Raw genomic sequence first — 21283 nt, 5'->3', positions numbered from 1 at the left:
TTACAAGGGATATTTGTACAGGGCAGGGCCACTTGGACCACTGTCAAGGGTATCAGCACTTTTAGAAGCAATACTTTCAGAAATAGCACTTTAGAAAGTAAAATCAGTGTAGCACACAATATAAACATAGAGCACACAACCAGTAATCACTGGTAACAGGACCTCACTAGCACCACCTGTACTAGGGAGAAAACAACCACCTACACATCACAATACCTGTAGGGGTGCAAGGATAAAACACATGATGTATTAACATTCAGCGGTGTAAAATCAATAACAATTGCGCCAAACTCACAAGTCACCACCTGTGACTGTCCCGGTGTCCCAATGTCAGGGCCTAAATGTAGCAGTTGCCCACAAAGTGCTGGGAAACTGGTGCAGGGAAAGTTAGGGCAAAGTTGGAGCCTCGCTGGGCTCAAGAACCACCACTGTGGCACTGCGGAGCCTCTCGGGGCTCCTGGACAAGGAATGGTGCCCTGAGCCTCTCTCAGGCTCTTTAACTCGAAATAGGCACTCGAGCCTCTCAGTGCTCGCAAAGCAAAAGGCAGGCTGGAGCCACTCTGGACTCTCAAAATGAGGGAATGGCACCCTCAGAGCCTCTCTGGGCTCAAAGAACAAATGCCACGTTGGAGTCCCTCTCGGGGGACTCGGCGCAAGGACAAATGCAGCAAGAGCCTGGGTCTCCAGGCAGGGAGACACCCCAAGTGGCAGTCCTCCTGGCCCCAGCAGCAGCAACAGCCCCCTCTGGCAGGATCCAAAAGTAGAACATTTTCAGTGGGGACACAGCCCCTTCTTATACTAACAAATCCTTTGTTTCAGGGTGCAGGGTGGGGGAAAAACCAGTCGCAGCTGGTTCTGGAGCACTCTTGATGGCCCAACCACCCATTTCTTTCACTGGGGAGGCTAGGGTCATTAGACACACCACAGGGGGGCGGAGCCAGCATTGTGTGGGGAAAACCCAGCCCATCCAGGACACAGGTACACTCCTCCCACACATCACTCATGCTAATCTCCCACTCACCACCGGGCAGTCCCATCCAGACTTCCTGGAGCCTGGCATGCCAGCCAGCTCCAGCCAATCACGCTCCAGCACCCTCACTGCACACATATCTCAATGTCCAGAAGTAGCACTTCCCTTCTAGACACATACATCTTGCAGCCATCTTGCAGCATTCACTCTCACGAGTTTACACATACTAAACTCGAGCCTGCACTCCCCACGCATCAGGAACTACCAGGGACACACACATTCCCCATGCATTCCTATGGGAGGGCAGGCCAGCCATACTACACGCACGCACTTTCACTCTGGGACTCAGGGGAAAGTGCGCAGAGACCCAAAAATCACTGACACAGGGTCACACATAAGGCAAAAAGTCTAGGGGTGAACCTGCCCTAAGGGCCAAGTCCAACACAACCCCCTTCCAGCCAAAACGCAGGGGAGAACAATCACCACCGTGATGGACTTCCCTGCTTGGGGCGATAGAACACGGACGCAGGCCCGCCACTGCCGGGACACCCTCCTGTTCTATGCCACGGTGAACCCCTAGGGTTCCTTCTAAAGCTACTGTAAGGACCAACTGGGCTACCCCACTGGTACTCCTCAGCTGTCCGCGGCCAGGACCAGGCCCCGGGCCACCCAGGTGCCACCGGTCCTTGCCAATTCGCAGAGCGGGGGGTAGTAACCCCTGGCACATAGTATCCATACTCCACTCTCCCTGTCTGCAAGACAGGACTAGACTGCCACTGGTTCTCCAGCCTAGGGTCTACAGCCTTAGGTGGACCAGGAGTCTCAGGGAAGGCTCTCCTCCCCTTACCTCTTCTCCTAGGGTTCCTCTGCCTCCTGCGAGGGGTACCCTCTAAACACCATTTTCCCAACCTAGGGTTTAACCCCTCAGGTGGTACCGGGGTCAGAGGTGGGCTTTCCCACCCTCTGCACCCCCTTCTAGAGGTCTGCCCTCTCCCACCTGGAGAAGTTCCTCTGGAAGAAGAACCGGTCAGGACACTGGTTACAGTACTCCCACCCTTCAGGTCAGGCAAACCCTGAACCTGGACCTCCAACCTCTGGTCTAGAACCTTTGGTGGAATCACTGCCTGGCACTCCAGGACTTCTGAGGACTCACAGGTCACTCTCCAATCACTCTTTTCACTGGACTTCTGTACTCTCCCTCCTGGAGCAGTACTGTCAGCCTCTAGAACCACAGGAGCTCTGTTTACAGACGCTCCAGGTCCTCTACTCACTAGGAGATCCTCCTCAAATGGGCTAACAGGACAGCCTAGGTCCCCAACCTGGTGTTCCCTCAAGAAACCACCCAGGCTCTGAGACAGGGCTTCGGGCCTCTGGGGGCTCTCAGCCACCCACTGACTCCTGCTCCACTGAGCCAGGTAGTCAGCCCCTACACCCTTCTCACTATACTGGGACCTAGCTGGGCTACACTGAGCCTCTTCCACCACGCTGGGCTGGAAGATCCCTGACCCACTACTTTCGGACTCACTCACTAGGGACTCTAAAGAACCTCTGGCCCTCTCCCAGCGGTCTGCTTCCTCTGCAAGCTCACAGGCCTCAGACAATCCACACCCCAACAGGTGTGTGCGCAACCCTGGAGAACAACAACTGAGCAACTGCTCTCTGAGAAACATATCGAACAATATGTCCCAATCACATTTCGTGGGCTCCCGTACCCAATCACACAGGGCTCCACAACAGTCATCCTCAAAGTCTACCCAAGACTGGTGAGGCAGCTTCCTACTGCCCCTGAATTTCAACCTTAACTCCTCCTCTGGGGAAACAGGTACCAGACTGGGGGAACTGGGAATTTCTAGACTGAGATTCAAATAGCTGCCACCACTGGACTCAACCCTCCCTGGGGGATCCAGAAAATTATGACTGCGGTCAGGGGATAACCTACACTCTAGGGCTATCTTCTCCCTGGCCAAGGCCCTCTCAGCCTCTGCAGTCCGCTCATTCACACCCAGCTGCGCCATCTCTCTGGCATGCTCTAACCTGAGCTTCTCCATGGCCAGCTGGTGCTCCCTCTCTTCTCTCCTATCCACCCACTCCTCTGGGGACAGGGAAAGGGATGGGGTGCTACATCTGACACTGGACCCAGCAAGGGACTCCCTATCTAGGGGGTACTCGCTCTCTGCTGGCGCCCATCCGCTGTCAAACTCACTCTCCACATCAGACTCTTCAGGGCTCCCCTCAGACCCACCACTCTCATGGTGTGCGGTCCGGGCCCTCTCCCTCTCACTGTGCTCACGCTCCCAGTCACTCTTCTGCCACAGGATCATGTTATCCCTAAGCTTGGACTGGGTGTCTGACTCACTCACTGGGATGTCTCTCTCCTTACATAACCGTACCAACTCATGCACACTGTACTTAAACAGGCCACAAAGGTTAAAAGGAGATTCCATCTTGACAGGATGCTCACAGACACATGCAACACAAGGGACCTAGCAATCTGAAGTAAAAGTACACAATTCCAAAACTTCCACACTCTCCTTAAAAAAAGAACTCACTCATGCGTCCAGGGAAACACACCATTCATCCACACACACCCTCCCCTCGGATCGGTAAGGCAGTTTCTACCACCCCTGACTTCTCAACCTGACCACATGTGACACAGGTACCAAACTCTGGAAGCAGGGCGGGGGACAAATGTACTGAACACAATTATAAAATGACACTCTTCAGGAGAAGCAATAATGGAACTTCACCAAAAACACAATAATCCCCAAAAATGTGGTCATCTAAAATGCAGAGCTTTGTAGTGGCCAGTTGCCACTGTGGTACAACGCAAACACAAATCCTTATCCTCACCGCTTGCTGCCAATGTTGGAAACGGGACCCTGGCCGGCCGAAACTCGCGTCGAGGTCAGTCAGGGATCACCATTTCCAAGAGTCAGGGCAAGGGAGTCACACGCCAAGATAACCCCTACTCGCCCTCTAGGTAACGTGGCGCGAGCAGTCAAGGCTAAACTTGGAGGCGATGTAAGTTAAGTATTTGCGCACGCACCCCAGCAACAACAACCAAAGGCCCACCACAAAGGAAAACTCCACACAAGGTTATATGAAAATAGCCTTTGTATTATAATAAATATACATCAGATAAAACACACATCTTGTTACACTGTGCCAACAGGCACGGGCGGAATTTACAAGGGATATTTGTACAGGGAAGGGCCACTTGGACCACTGTCAAGGGTATCAGCACTTTTAGAAGCAATACTTTCAGAAATAGCACTTTAGAAAGTAAAATCAGTGTAGCACACAATATAAACATAGAGCACACAACCAGTAATCACTGGTAACAGGACCTCACTAGCACCACCTGTACTAGGGAGAAAACAACCACCTACACATCACAATACCTGTAGGGGTGCAAGGATAAAACACATGATGTATTAACATTCAGCGGTGTAAAATCAATAACAATTGCGCCAAACTCACAAGTCACCACCTGTGACTGTCCCGGTGTCCCAATGTCAGGGCCTAAACGTAGCAGTTGCCCACAAAGTGCTGGGCAACTGGTGCAGGGAAAGTTAGGGCAAAGTTGGAGCCTCGCTGGGCTCAAGAACCACCACTGTGGCACTGCGGAGCCTCTCGGGGCTCCTGGACAAGGAATGGTGCCCTGAGCCTCTCTCAGGCTCTTTAACTCGAAATAGGCACTCGAGCCTCTCAGGGCTCGCAAAGCAAAAGGCAGGCTGGAGCCTCTCTGGACTCTCAAAACGAGGGAATGGCACCCTCAGAGCCTCTCTGGGCTCAAAGAACAAATGCCACGTTGGAGTCCCTCTCGGGGGACTCGGCGCAAGGACAAATGCAGCAAGAGCCTCTCGGGCTCACAGAACACAGAACGGGCTCCTCTCAGTGGAGCGGCCCTCCCTCAATGGGGCCGCACGCAGGACACACCGAACCCGCCCTCGCACTCACCGGCTGATCAGCTGGGCCGTGGGCGGGGCTCCTCTCCTCTCGTCCCGGGGCTCCAGGCACGACGCGGCAGGCTCTGCTCCTCGAGAGCTCCCGCTCCTCGGGGCTCTCTGGACACTTCTCCCTGGGCTCTCCCTCACTTTGGAAGCCTGGGGAGGAAACGGGAAGACGCCGGCTTCTCTCTTCACCGGAGCGCGGGGTGGCCTCCCGTCCGCTTCCGGTTGCCTCTCTGTCTTGCCCCCGGCCTGCCTGACTTCCGGGTCGTGGCAGCGGGTCGTGGCAGCGGGGCGGGACTTCCGGTCGGCCTCTCCGGGGCCGCGCTGTGATTGGTCGGCCGCCTCACCACTTCAGGGTCGCCGCGGGCAGCGCGGCGGCTCGCTTTTAGGCAGGCAGGCGGGCTCCCATCCGAGGAGTGGCTTCCTCGTGGCAATAAATCACGGACCTGGGCACAATGAAAGCGGCAATGAGCGGGGTGGCACCCGCGCCGCCAACTCGCCACACGGGGCAGTCAGATGCCGGGTGGGCACCGGCTGTGCACACCCAGCGCTAGCAGCGCTAGTAACGAAGGGCAGGCGCTCCCAATCGCCTCCAGGACAGAATACAGCGCTCACAGCGCTATGGCCAAAATCCAGCGCTTTCAAGCGCTAGGCAGGCGATTTCAGCGCTCCCAGCGCTGAAGGGCAGAGAGCAGCGCTCTCAGGCTGCAGGCAAGGAGTCCTCAGTGCTCCCCAGCACTGGAGGACAGGACAAGGCTCCAGCAGGGGCTGGAGGCAGGCAGGGGGGGGCAAGGCTGGGCCAGAGCCAGCACACTGGGTCTCCAGGCAGGGAGACACCCCAAGTGGCGGTCCTCCTGGCCCCAGCAGCAGCAACAGCCCCCTCTGGCAGGATCCAAAAGTAGAACATTTTCAGTGGGGACACAGCCCCTTCTTATACTAACAAATCCTTTGTTTCAGGGTGCAGGGTGGGGGAAAAACCAGTCGCAGCTGGTTCTGGAGTACTCTTGATGGCCCAACCACCCATTTCTTTCACTGGGGAGGCTAGGGTCATTAGACACACCACAGGGGGGCGGAGCCAGCATTGTGTGGGGAAAACCCAGCCCATCCAGGACACAGGTACACTCCTCCCACACATCACTCATGCTAATCTCCCACTCACCACCGGGCAGTCCCATCCAGACTTCCTGGAGCCTGGCATGCCAGCCAGCTCCAGCCAATCACGCTCCAGCACCCTCACTGCACACATATCTCAATGTCCAGAAGTAGCACTTCCCTTCTAGACACATACATGCCGCAGACACCATCTTGCAGCATTCACTCTCACGAGTTTGCACATACTAAACTCGAGCCTGCACTCCCCACGCATCAGGAACTACCAGGGACACACACATTCCCCATGCATTCCTATGGGAGGGCAGGCCAGCCATACTACACGCACGCACTTTCACTCTGGGACTCAGGGGAAAGTGCGCAGAGACCCAAAAATCACTGACACAGGGTCACACATAAGGCAAAAAGTCTAGGGGTGAACCTGCCCTAAGGGCCAAGTCCAACAGATAGCTTTTCCCAAATTACAGTCCTCCTTGCTGACTGCACGTGTGAAGACCTCAAAAAGACGAAGCATGTCTGTCAGGCTTTTAACTAGGTTCCATTGCGCCGCATCTAGCCTCAGGTCCTTCTGAGCTGTACCCAGTGTTAAGAAATAGTGATCGAGTACCGTATACTGCTCATACAGACGCTCAAGCATGTAGAAGGTTGAGTTCCAACGTGTTGGCGCCTCCTGGATGAGTGCTTTTACTGGCATTCGACGTTCATGTAGCAGGCTCCTCAGATGCTTCCGGGCCCTAAAAGAATGGCTGAAATGGTTGCACATTCTTCGGCAGGTGGCCACTAACTCGCACGCTGGACTGTCTTCATCACTCAAGAATTTTTTAACAACCAGGTTTATATAGTGCGCCAAACACGGCACTCTGAAATAGTGACCCAGATCCATGGCCTTAACTACATTGGCGCCATTTTCCATGGAAACATAACCAATCCGGCGTTTTTTGGGGGACAGCCAGTGAAAGACCTTCGTGTTAAACTCATTCAAAATGTTTTCTGCTGTGTGAAGTTTCTCCAAGCCAAACATGGCTAATGTTGCATGTTTCCGAGCAGCTTTAAAAACTTAGTCCGGGTCAACACCTGTGTTTAGCTTTGCTTTAACCCCTGAAAAAGAGACCCAGTGTGCAGTGATGCACATGTAATCAGCACCTGCGCAACTGGTCCACATGTCTGTTGTCAGATGTATAGTGTGAACAGCACTCTTCTGCAAAGCTGCCCCAATCATCTCCAGCACATCTTCATGTAGTGCTGGAACCGCAACTCTGGCAAAATAGAACCGGCTAGGAACCTTCCATTTAGGGCAGAGCGCTGCCACTAATTCTAGAAAACCAACCCATTCTACAAAAGAAAAAGGGAGAAGGTCCAGAGCTAGCATTTTAGCCAGTTTAGTGTTATACAGACGCGTCAGTGGGTGGTTGCGATCATATGGCGCCTCTGAAAACAACATGGTTCTAATGTTACCCTGGACCATGCATTTACGGGATGATGATGATGATGACTTCTTCGACCCAGTTACGCTCGCTGATGAACTTTTTCGCATTGGTGTCTCACTCTCTCCCACACTCTTAGTGTGGCTCACATGGGGTGTGCTGCTGACAAGGGGTACTGGGTGTAAGTTAAGTGTTTGATACATCTTCTTCGTCCTCGTCATCATCAGATGAAACATCAACGTTTTCTTGACTTGCAATTCGGGCTTCCTTGATCTCCTTTAGGTGCGCAAACCATTTGACAGCATGCTGTCTCTTAAGATGACCTCTCTGGCCTCCAGTACCATAGTTGGTACCAAACTTACCACGACTAACTGCAACCTTACAAATGCTACAAATGGCGAGGTTTTCCTTTTTTGGGCAAACACTAAAGAAGTCCCAATTTGCGGACTTGAAATGTCTGTGAGGGCCAGAGGAGGCGGCGGTCATGCTTCTAATGCCAGATGCAGTGGAGGATGTGGATTGCCGAACTTTAGTAGGTTGTGCACTTTCACCACCACTAATTGAGGTTGAGGTGGATGGAGGTCCCTTCTGGCGAGGAAGAAATATGGAAGCGGTACATGTTAGTGTACTAGTTAACTCCAATGATTGTGGTGTTTCCATTGCCTCCTCGTTGACAACATCATCACGCTCAGCAGCTTCTCGGGCTAGGGTCAAAATGTCTGTTTGCTGCATGCCCGCTGGGGCTGCAGTGACCTTTATGATGACTGGGTCGTCGTTGTGAGGGTCTTCATCAGCAGTAGTATCCGCCACTTCTTGTTGAGCCTCATCACACTCCATAACTATGAGACTTTGGATGAGCTTTCTTTTATGCTTAACTACCTTTGTCAGATCATGGTGTGCCTCACTCTCAGACGACAGTGGTGCTGGTTCCCAATTTTGACCCGTATCATCAGAAGGAGGTGTGCTTGAAGAAGATGTAGACACCACCCTGGATCTCTTCCTTGCTAGGGATGTGGAAGACAATGAATGATCATCAGGAGGAGTGGCTTCCTCAAATGATATCTCGGCTTGATTGTCGATTTCCTGATGTGCCCCTACTTCTGGAGGAACAACAATTGGGGGCACTTGAGCCTCATCACACTCCATAACTATGAGACTTTGAACGAGCTTCCTTCTATGCTTAACTACCTTTGTCAGATCATGGTGTGCCTCACTCTCAGACGACAGTGGTGCTGGTTCCCAATTTTGACCCGTATCATCAGAAGGAGGTGTGCTTGAAGAAGATGTAGACACCACCCTGGATCTCTTCGTTGCTAGGGATGTGGAAGACAATGAATGATCATCAGGAGGAGTGGCTTCCTCAAATGATATCTCGGCTTGATTGTCGATTTCCTGATGTGCCCCTACTTCTGGAGGAACAACAATTGGGGGCACTTGTGACCCTCCATGCACCTCTGCTTGCGCATCTCCTTGCGCTGGCTCTCCTTCCACAAGTACTTGGGCTTGTACTTGCAAATGTGGTTGTTGTTGCGGCTGTGGTTGTTCAACACTCGTTAGTTGAGTTACAACAACCTGTGCTGATTGAGGGACATTGCTGCTACTTTCTTGCGATGACCCAACATCACTGGTCGATGGTGATTGAACAACTAGACTAAGTGCCTCTGCAGCACTCAAAGGCTTGGACTTAAGTTGGCGTGGTGGTGGTGGTGGCACTGAGCCAAATGGAGCAGGGGTGCTGCTCCCAGCTTGGTCCCCAGCAGATCCCGCTGCTGCTACAGGGGTACTTTTTTTTTACTCCCAAAAAAAGTGGCGGGCGGCACAACAGTCTCCTTGGTAACTTGCTTCTTCTGCTCCTTACTGGCAACGTTCTTGCTAGATGAGCTACTGGGAACTTTTTTTGGGGCCATCTTCTTCAGAGGTCAGAACAGCAGGCCGCAGTTGCACGAGTTGAAGAGTTGTCTGTGGCCAGACGTGATGTCGCGTGACGTTATGCTGCACACACACACCGCTGCAGGACTTTTTCCTGGCACTGGTGGTTCTCTTGAGTCTTGTGCACCTAAAAGCAATGGAAGACAGAGGAACATCAATTCAGTTATACACCCCAAAAAATCGAAAAACACAGAAAAATCAGCACAATCCCATGCCATCCATGCCCTCCATGATGTTTAAATTCAAGACACCCCACAGAAAGACTAGGCCCATGCATCACTCACTACCCCTGGTGAAAAGGGCGCAACAACAGCCCAAAAAAACAAAAAACACAGAAAAATCATCACAATCCCATGCCATCCATGATGTTTAAATTCAAGACACCCCACAGAAAGATTGGGGCCATGCACCACTCACTACCCCTGGCCATAATGGTTGAAACCTAGGCAAAATGGTTGCAGACTTAAGAACACTGCCTGCATCCAAAATGGCTCCCATCACATGGCCTGCCTGTACACTCAACATGGCCCCCACCCACATGGCCTGTCCCCATGAACACCCCAAAAAATCGAAAAACACAGAAAAATCAGCACAATCCCATGCCATCTATGCCCTCCATGATGTTTAAATTCAAGACACCCCACACAAAGACTAGGCCAATGCACCACTCACATCCCCTGGTGAAAAGGCCACAATTACAGCCCCAAAAAACGAAAAACACAGAAAAATCAGCACAATCCCATGCCATCCATGATGTTTAAATTCAAGACACCCCACAGAAAGACTAGGGCCATGCACCAAACACTACCCCTGGCCATAATGTTTGAAACCTAGGCAAAATGGTTGCAGACCTAAGAACACTGCCTGTATTCAAAATGGCCCCCTGCCTTCCAGCACATGGCCTGCCTGTACCAGCACTCAAAATGGCCCCCACCCACATGGCCTCTCCCCATGAACACCCCAAAAAATCGAAAAACACAGAAAAATCAGCACAATCCCATGCCATCCATGCCCTCCATGATGTTTAAATTCAAGACACCCCACAGAAAGACTAGGCCCATGCACCACTCACTACACCTGGTGAAAAGGCCACAACAACAGCCCAAAAAACGAAAAACACAGACAATTCAGCATAATCCCATGCCATCCATGATGTTTAAATTCAAGACACCCCACAGAAAGACTAGGGCCATGCACCACTCACTACCCCTGGCCATAATGGTTGAAACCTAGGAAAAATGGTTGCAGACCTAAGAACACTGCCTGCATCCAAAATGGCTCCCATCACATGGCCTGCCTGTACCAGCACTCAACATGGCCCCCACCCACATGGCATGTCCCCATGAACACCCCAAAAAATCGAAAAACACTGAAAAATCTGCACAATCCCATGCCATCTATGCCATCCATGATGTTTAATTTCAAGACACCCCACAGAAAGACTAGGCCCATGCACCACTCACTACCCCTGGTGAAAAGGCCACAACAACAGCCCAAAAAAACAAAAAACACAAAAAAAGCAGCACAATCCCATGCCATCCATGATGTTTAACTTCAAGACACCCCACAGTGGGCCATGCACCACTCACTACCCCTGGCCATAATGTTTGAAACCTAGGCAAAATGGTTGCAGACCTAAGAACACTGCCTGTATTCAAAATGGCCCCCTGCCTTCCAGCACATGGCCTGCCTGTACCAGCACTCAAAATGGCCCCAACCCACATGGCCTCTCCCCATGAACACCCCAAAAAATCGAAAACACAGAAAAATCAGCACAATCCCATGCCATCCATGCCCTCCATGATGTTTAAATTCAAGACACCCCACAGAAAGACTAGGCCCATGCACCACTCACTACCCCTGGTAAAAAGGCCTCAACAACAGCCCAAAAAAACGAAAAACACAGAAAAATCAGCACAATCCCATGCCATCCATGATGTTTAAATTCAAGACACCCCACAGAAAGACTAGGGCCATGCACCACTCACTACCCCTGGCCATAATGGTTGAAACCTAGGCAAAATGGTTGCAGACTTAAGAACACTGCCTGCATCCAAAATGGCTCCCATCACATGGCCTGCCTGTACACTCAACATGGCCCCCACCCACATGGCCTGTCCCCATGAACACCCCAAAAAATCGAAAAACACAGAAAAATCAGCACAATCCCATGCCATCTATGCCCTCCATGATGTTTAAATTCAAGACACCCCACACAAAGACTAGGCCAATGCACCACTCACATCCCCTGGTGAAAAGGCCACAATTACAGCCCCAAAAAACGAAAAACACAGAAAAATCAGCACAATCCCATGCCATCCATGATGTTTAAATTCAAGACACCCCACAGAAAGACTAGGGCCATGCACCAAACACTACCCCTGGCCATAATGTTTGAAACCTAGGCAAAATGGTTGCAGACCTAAGAACACTGCCTGTATTCAAAATGGCCCCCTGCCTTCCAGCACATGGCCTGCCTGTACCAGCACTCAAAATGGCCCCCACCCACATGGCCTCTCCCCATGAACACCCCAAAAAATCGAAAAACACAGAAAAATCAGCACAATCCCATGCCATCCATGCCCTCCATGATGTTTAAATTCAAGACACCCCACAGAAAGACTAGGCCCATGCACCACTCACTACACCTGGTGAAAAGGCCACAACAACAGCCCAAAAAACGAAAAACACAGACAATTCAGCATAATCCCATGCCATCCATGATGTTTAAATTCAAGACACCCCACAGAAAGACTAGGGCCATGCACCACTCACTACCCCTGGCCATAATGGTTGAAACCTAGGAAAAATGGTTGCAGACCTAAGAACACTGCCTGCATCCAAAATGGCTCCCATCACATGGCCTGCCTGTACCAGCACTCAACATGGCCCCCACCCACATGGCATGTCCCCATGAACACCCCAAAAAATCGAAAAACACTGAAAAATCTGCACAATCCCATGCCATCTATGCCATCCATGATGTTTAATTTCAAGACACCCCACAGAAAGACTAGGCCCATGCACCACTCACTACCCCTGGTGAAAAGGCCACAACAACAGCCCAAAAAAACAAAAAACACAAAAAAAGCAGCACAATCCCATGCCATCCATGATGTTTAACTTCAAGACACCCCACAGTGGGCCATGCACCACTCACTACCCCTGGCCATAATGTTTGAAACCTAGGCAAAATGGTTGCAGACCTAAGAACACTGCCTGTATTCAAAATGGCCCCCTGCCTTCCAGCACATGGCCTGCCTGTACCAGCACTCAAAATGGCCCCAACCCACATGGCCTCTCCCCATGAACACCCCAAAAAATCGAAAACACAGAAAAATCAGCACAATCCCATGCCATCCATGCCCTCCATGATGTTTAAATTCAAGACACCCCACAGAAAGACTAGGCCCATGCACCACTCACTACCCCTGGTAAAAAGGCCTCAACAACAGCCCAAAAAAACGAAAAACACAGAAAAATCAGCACAATCCCATGCCATCCATGATGTTTAAATTCAAGACACCCCACAGAAAGACTAGGGCCATGCACCACTCACTACCCCTGGCCATAATGGTTGAAACCTAGGCAAAATGGTTGCAGACCTAAGAACACTGCCTGCATTCAAAATGGCCCCCTCCCTCCCAGCACAGGGCCTGCCTGTACCAGCACTCAAAATGGCCCCCACCCACATGGCCTGTCCCCATGAAAACCCCCAAAAATCGAAAAACACAGAACAATCAGCACAATCCTATGCCATCCATGCCATCCATGATGTTTAAATTCAAGACACCCCACAGAAAGACTAGGCCCATGCACCACTCACTACCCCTGGTGAAAAGGCCACAACAACAGCCCAACAAAACGAGAAACACAGAAAAATCAGCACAATCCCATGACATCAAGGCTGTTTAAATTCAAGACACCCAACAGAAAGACTAGGGCCATGCACCACTCACTACCCCTGGCCATAATGGTTAAAACCTAGGCAAAATGGTTGCAGACCTAAGAACATTGCCTGCATTCAAAATGGCCCCCTGCCTCCCAGCACATGGCCTGCCTGTACCAGCACTCAAAATAACCCCCACCCACATGGCCTGTCCCCATGAACACCCCAAAAAATCAAAAAACACAGAAAAATCCGCACAATCCCATGCCATCCATGCCATCCATGATGTTTAAATTCAAGACACCCCACAGAAAGACTATGCCCATGCACCACTCACTACCCCTGGTGAAAAGGCCACAACAACAGCCCAAAAAACGAAAAACACAGAAAATTCAGCATAATCCCATGCCATCCATGATGTTTAAATTCAAGACACCCCACAGAAAGACTAGGGCCATGCGCCACTCACTACCCCTGGCCATAATGGTTGAAACCTAGGCAAAATGGTTGCAGACCTAAGAACACAGCCTGCATTCAAAATGGCCCCCTCCCTCCAAGCACATGGCCTGCCTGTACCAGCACTCAAAATGGCCCCCACCCACATGGCCTGTCCCCATGAAAACCCCAAAAAATCGAAAAACACAGAACAATCAGCACAATCCTATTCCATCCATGCCATCCATGATGTTTAAATTCAAGACACCCCACAGAAAGACTAGGCCCATGCACCACTCACTACCCCTGGTGAAAAGGCCACAACAACAGCCCAACAAAACGAAAAACACAGAAAAATCAGCACAATCCCATGCCATCCATGATGTTTAAATTCAAGACACCCCACAGAAAGATTAGGGCCATGCACCACTCACTACCCCTGGCCATAATGGTTGAAACCTAGGCAAAATGGTTGCAGACCTAAGAACACTGCCTGCATCCAAAATGGCTCCCATCACATGGCCTGCCTGTACCAGCACTCAACATGTCCCCCGCCCACATGGCCTGTCCCCATGAACACCCCAAAAAATCGAAAAACACAGAAAAATCTGCACAATCCCATGCCATCAATGCCCTCCATGATGTTTAAATTCAAGACACCCCACACCAAGACTAGGCCAATGTACCACTCACATCCCCTGGTGAAAAGGCCACAACAACAGCCCAAAAAAACGAAAAACACAGAAAAATCAGCACAATCCCATGCCATCCATGATGTTTAAATTCAAGACACCCCACAGAAAGACTAGGCCCATGCACCACTCACTACCCCTGGTGAAAAGGCCACAACAACAGCCCAACAAAACGAGAAACACAGAAAAATCAGCACAATCCCATGACATCAAGGCTGTTTAAATTCAAGACACCCAACAGAAAGACTAGGGCCATGCACCACTCACTACCCCTGGCCATAATGGTTAAAACCTAGGCAAAATGGTTGCAGACCTAAGAACATTGCCTGCATTCAAAATGGCCCCCTGCCTCCCAGCACATGGCCTGCCTGTACCAGCACTCAAAATGGCCCCCACCCACATGGCCTGTCCCCATGAACACCCCAAAAAATCAAAAAACACAGAAAAATCCGCACAATCCCATGCCATCCATGCCATCCATGATGTTTAAATTCAAGACACCCCACAGAAAGACTAGGCCCATGCACCACTCACTACCCCTGGTGAAAAGGCCACAACAACAGCCCAAAAAACGAAAAACACAGAAAATTCAGCATAATCCCATGCCATCCATGATGTTTAAATTCAAGACATCCCACAGAAAGACTAGGGCCATGCGCCACTCACTACCCCTGGCCATAATGGTTGAAATCTAGGCAAAATGGTTGCAGACCTAAGAACACAGCCTGCATTCAAAATGGCCCCCTCCCTCCCAGCACATGGCCTGCCTGTACCAGCACTCAAAATGGCCCCCACCCACATGGCCTCTCCCCATGAACACCCCAAAAAATCGAAAACACAGAAAAATCAGCACAATCCCATGCCATCCATGATGTTTAACTTCAAGACAGCCCACAGTGGGCCATGCACCACTCACTACCCCTGGCCATAATGTTTGAAACCTAGGCAAAATGGTTGCAGACCTAAGAACACTGCCTGTATTCAAAATGGCCCCCTGCCTTCCAGCACATGGCCTGCCGGTACCAGCACTCAAAATGGCCCCCACCCACATGGCCTCTCCCCATGAACACCCCAAAAAATCGAAAACACAGAAAAATCAGCACAATCCCATGCCATCCATGCCCTCCATGATGTTTAAATTCAAGACACCCCACAGAAAGACTAGACCCATGCACCACTCACTACCCCTGGTGAAAAGGCCACAACAACAGCCCAAAAAAAAAAAACACAGAAAATTCAGCATAATCCCATGCCATCCATGATGTTTAAATTCAAGACACCCCACAGAAAGACTAGGGCCATGCACCACTCACTACCCCTGGCCATAATGGTTGAAACCTAGGCAAAATGGTTGCAGACCTAAGAACACTGCCTGCATCCAAAATGGCTCCCATCACATGGCCTGCCTGTACCAGCACTCAACATGTCCCCCACCCACATGGCCTGTCTCCATGAACACCCCAAAAAATCGAAAAACACAGAAAAATCTGCACAATCCCATGCCATCTATGCCCTCCATGATGTTTAAATTCAAGACAACCCACACCAAGACTAGGCAAATGCACCACTCACATCCCCTGGTGAAAAGGCCACAACAACAGCCCAAAAAAACGAAAAACACAGAAAAATCAGCACAATCCCATGCCATCCATGATGTTTAACTTCAAGACACCCCACAGTAGGCCATGCACCACTCACTACCCCTGGCCATAATGTTTGAAACCTAGGCAAAAGGGTTGCAGACCTAAGAACACTGCCTGTATTCAAAATGGCCCCCTGCCTTCCAGCACATGGCCTGCCTGTACCAGCACTCAAAATGGCCCCCACCCACATGGCCTCTCCCCATGAACACCCCAAAAAATGGAAAACACAGAAAAATCAGCACAATCCCATGCCATCCATGCCCTCCATGATGTTTAAATTCAAGACACCCCACAGAAAGACTAGGCCCATGCACCACTCACTACCCCTGGTGAAAAGGCCTCAACAACAGCCCAAAAAAACGAAAAACACAGAAAAATCAGCACAATCCCATGCCATCCATGATGTTTAAATTCAAGACACCCCACAGAAAGACTAGGGCCATGCACCACTCACTACCCCTGGCCATAATGGTTGAAACCTAGGCAAAATGGTTGCAGACCTAAGAACACTGCCTGCATCCAAAATGGCTCCCATCACATGGCCTGCCTGTACCAGCACTCAACATGGCCCCCACCCACATGGCCTGTCCCCATGAACACCCCAAAAAATCGAAAAACACAGAAAAATCAGCACAATCCCATGCCATCCATGCCCTCCTTGATGTTTAAATTCAAGACACCCCACAGAAAGACTAGGCCCATGCACCACTCACTACCCCTGGTGAAAAGGCCACAACAACAGCCCAAAAAAACGAAAAACACAGAAAAATCAGCACAATCCCATGCCATCCATGATGTTTAAATTCAAGACACCCCACAGAAAGATTAGGGCCATGCACCACTCACTACCCCTGGCCATAATGGTTGAAACCTAGGCAAAATGGTTGCAGACCTAAGAACACTGCCTGCATCCAAAATGGCTCCCATCACATGGCCTGCCTGTACCAGCACTCAACATGTCCCCCGCCCACATGGCCTGTCCCCATGAACACCCCAAAAAATCGAAAAACACAGAAAAATCTGCACAATCCCATGCCATCTATGCCCTCCATGATGTTTAAATTCAAGACACCCCACACCAAGAATAGGCCAATGCACCACTCACATCCCCTGGTGAAAAGGCCACAACAACAGCCCAAAAAAACGAAAAACACAGAAAAATCAGCACAATCCCATGCCATCCATGATGTTTAACTTCAAGACACCCCACAGTGGGCCATGCACCACTCACTACCCCTGGCCATAATGTTTGAAACCTAGGCAAAATGGTTGCTGACCTAAGAACACTGCCTGTATTCAAAATGGCCCCCTGCCTTCCAGCACATGGCCTGCCTGTACCAGCACTCAAAATGGCCCCCACCCACATGGCCTCTCCCCATGAACACCCCAAAAAATCGAAAACACAGAAAAATCAGCACAATCCCATGCCATCCATGCCCTCCATGATGTTTAAATTCAAGACACCCCACAGAAAGACTAGGCCCATGCACCACTCACTACCCCTGGTGAAAAGGCCACAACAACAGCCCAAAAAAACGAAAAACACAGAAACATCAGCACAATCCCATGCCATCCATGATGTTTAAATTCAAGACACCCCACAGAAAGACTAGGGCCATGCACCACTCACTATCCCTGGCCATAATGGTTGAAACCTAGGCAAAATGGTTGCAGACCTAAGAACACTGCCTGCATCCAAAATGGCTCCCATCACATGGCCTGCCTGTACCAGCACTCAACATGGCCCCCACCCACATGGCCTGTCCCCATGAACACCCTAAAAAATCGAAAAACAAAGAAAAATCAGCACAATCCCATGCCATCCATGCCCTCCATGATGTTTAAATTCAAGACACCCCACACCAAGACTAGGCCCATGCACCACTCACTACCCCTGGTGAAAAGGCCACAACAACAGCCCAAAAAAACGAAAAACACAGAAAAATCAGCACAATCCCATGCCATCCATGATGTTTAAATTCAAGACACCCCACAGAAAGACTAGGGCCATGCACCACTCACTACCCCTGGCCATAATGTTTGAAACCTAGGCAAAATGGTTGCAGACCTAAGAACACTGCCTGTATTCAAAATGCCCCCCTGCCTTCCAGCACATGGCCTGCCTGTACCAGCACTCAAAATGGCCCCCACCCACATGGCCTCTCCCCATGAACACCCCAAAAAATCGAAAACACAGAAAAATCAGCACAATCCCATGCCATCCATGCCCTCCATGATGTTTAAATTCAAGACACCCCACAGAAAGACTAGGCCCATGCACCACTCACTACCCCTGGTGAAAAGGCCACAACAACAGCCCATCAAAACGAAAAACACAGAAAAATCAGCACAATCCCATGACATCAAGGCTGTTTAAATTCAAGACACCCAACAGAAAGACTAGGGCCATGCACCACTCACTACCCCTGGCCATGATGGTTAAAACCTAGGCAAAATGGTTGCAGACCTAAGAACATTGCCTGCATTCAAAATGGCCCCCTGCCTCCCAGCAAATGGCCTGCCTGTACCAGCACTAAAAATGGCCCCCACCCACATGGCCTGTCCCCATGAACACCCCAAAAAATCGAAAAACACAGAAAAGTCCTCACAATCCCATGCCATCCATGCCATCCATGATGTTTAAATTCAAGACACCCCACTGAAAGACTAGGCCCATGCACCACTCACTACCCCTGGTGAAAAGGTCACAACAACAGCCCAAAAAAACGAAAAACACAGAAAAATCCGCACAATCCCATGCCATCCATGATGTTTAAATTCAAGAAACCCCACAGAAAGACTAGGGCCATGCACCACTCACTACCCCTGGCCATAATGGTTGAAACCTAGGCAAAATGGTTGCAGACCTAAGAACACTGCCTGCATTCAAAATGCCCCCCTGCCTCCCAGCACATGGCCTGCCTGTACCAGCACTCAAAATGGCCCCCACCCACATGGCCTGTCCCCATGAACACCCCAAAAAATCGAAAAACACAAAAAAATCAGCACAATCCCATGTAAGCATGGGCGGAAAATCCGTTTCGCTCGCGGATTTTGCGGATTTTTGGTAAATTCGCAATCCGCGAGATTCGCGAATCTCCCGCAAAATCCGCAAATCCGCGAGCAGCGGATTTTATGGCTTGCTCGCACTGTTTGCGTGAGTTCGAGGCTTCCCAGTACAACTTCGCGCCCGCGTATAAGCGCTAAATTGCAGAAATACGATCTTAGCAAAACTGAAACTACTTACCAGGTTCAAAAGTTCAGGCTCATCATTAGTAGCCATTTCCTGTAGTGCTTCCTGAGGGGCCCCTCCAGAGTTCAGTTGCCAGTTGCAACTATTATGTGACCCTGCTCTGAACCTCGGAATAGTTACACATATGCCACAAAGGTCCTGAATTACAGCTAAGGGAGACAAGCAGGAGCCAGGCTGGAAGTTCAAATCCATTAATCAGCCCCTAATTCATTATTGTCAGTTGGGGCAGGGCAGGTGTTGTAACTAATTTTGCAACAATGAAAGCACTTAGCAAGTGCAAAAGATCACTAATCAGGAAGCACTAAGGAAGCAGGTGCCAGGTAAAAAAATATTCTGTGACACATTAATCAGCCCCAAATTAATTCAGGTCACTTGAGGCAGGGAAGGTGTGCTTTGCTTTGCCACAATAATGTAAAACTGGACAACCAGAGGGTGCTGTGATGAAACAGAGGGTGGCATGGGTGGGCCAGAGGGTGGCATGAGTAGTCAGAGAGTGGCAGTGGGGACAGAGAGTGGCAGTGATGAAGAAGAGTGTCCCAAACAGGCCGGACACGTAGAAACAACAAGTTTGCAAAACTTGCGACCCGACAGGTAAGTTCGCGTTTTGCGAAATTGTACAAAACCCTCGCGAACTGGCAGAAACACGCGCGAACACAAAAAAAAATCAGCAAATTCACGAGAATTCGCGGATTTTGCGAATTGCGAGTTCGCAAATCCGCAAAATTCGCGAACGCGAGATTCGCAAAATTCGCCCATGCTTAATCCCATGCCATCCATGCCCTCCATGAAGTTTAAATTCAAGACACCCCACAGAAACACTAGGCCCATGCACCACTCACTACCCCTGGTCAAAAGGCTACAACAACAGCCCAAAAATCGAAAATTCCAAAATTGTAGTTGCAGCAACTGTAATGCCCCAAACAAACTTACTTGTGAAATTTCTAATCCAAAAGTGATCCAAAGAAAGTCAAAAAGTCCTCAAATCCAAATATCCAGCAGCATCCACAAAAAGTATCCTTCCAGGTCAAGAATCCGAATGAAAGTGACCAGCACATGAAGAAAGTACTGGGAGGAGCCTGCTGGACAGGAACAGGAAGTTGGAGACTGTGGGGCACTTCCTTCCTCCCACCCCCCCCAAAAAAATGGACTCCTTGCAAAAAAAAGTGCAGGGAAATGTCAACCTGAGGAGTTATTCTGATAAAAATCATCATTTTCAGAAGGTTTATGCTGCTTGCTGGTGGATTTCTTGTGTAGAATTTCAAATGTTGTAATTTCGCGCTTGCGAGATTGTTGTTGCTCTCCGCATCGACGTGTTCGCAATTGCGAACTCTCGCGAGGCGTGCTGTGCAAGTTGGCAAGCCGCGATTACGTAATTGCGGTCGCCAAACTCCCGCGGGATCCCGCAGCAAGATCCAAAATGGCGCAGCACTCGCAAAATATCGAGAAAAACAACTCGGCAAATGCTGAATGACGGTAAGTGAACGCCGCACGCCGCAAAATTGTATCACCAAGAAAAAAAAATCCGCTGCGTGCGAAGTTGCGGATTTTCGGTAAATTCACGAGCGTTCGCGGATTGCGAATTTACCGAAAATCCGCAAAATCCCATGCTGATCAGTGCGGACAAGCATCCAGCACTCTGTAATCATTGAAAACGGCATCTTGCACAGTGCAAGCTGTAGTTTTCTGCCGCTCGAGGAAATTTTTCCTCGAGCAGCAGCTTTCTCAACACGGACTGGTAGTTTCTCATGGCGAGCGGTCGCGAGCATACGCGACCACTCGCAATGAGAAACCAGACCTCCCCGCATTGAGAATCTAGCAGGGAGGTTTATTTTCCACTCTCATGATCGGCAACTTGATGTTGCTGATTGTGAATGAGGAAAAAGTCTCACCAGGTTGTCATTTTGCTTGCTCCCGGTCGTCAACTTGACGTTGAGGGCTGCGAGCAAGCAAAAAATGACTGCTGCACTACGCTACAATACGCGTGT

Source organism: Lissotriton vulgaris, chromosome 7 (assembly GCF_964263255.1).
Source record: "Lissotriton vulgaris chromosome 7, aLisVul1.2, whole genome shotgun sequence".
NCBI lineage: Eukaryota > Metazoa > Chordata > Amphibia > Caudata > Salamandridae > Lissotriton > Lissotriton vulgaris.
This window is presented reverse-complemented; position numbering follows the sequence as displayed.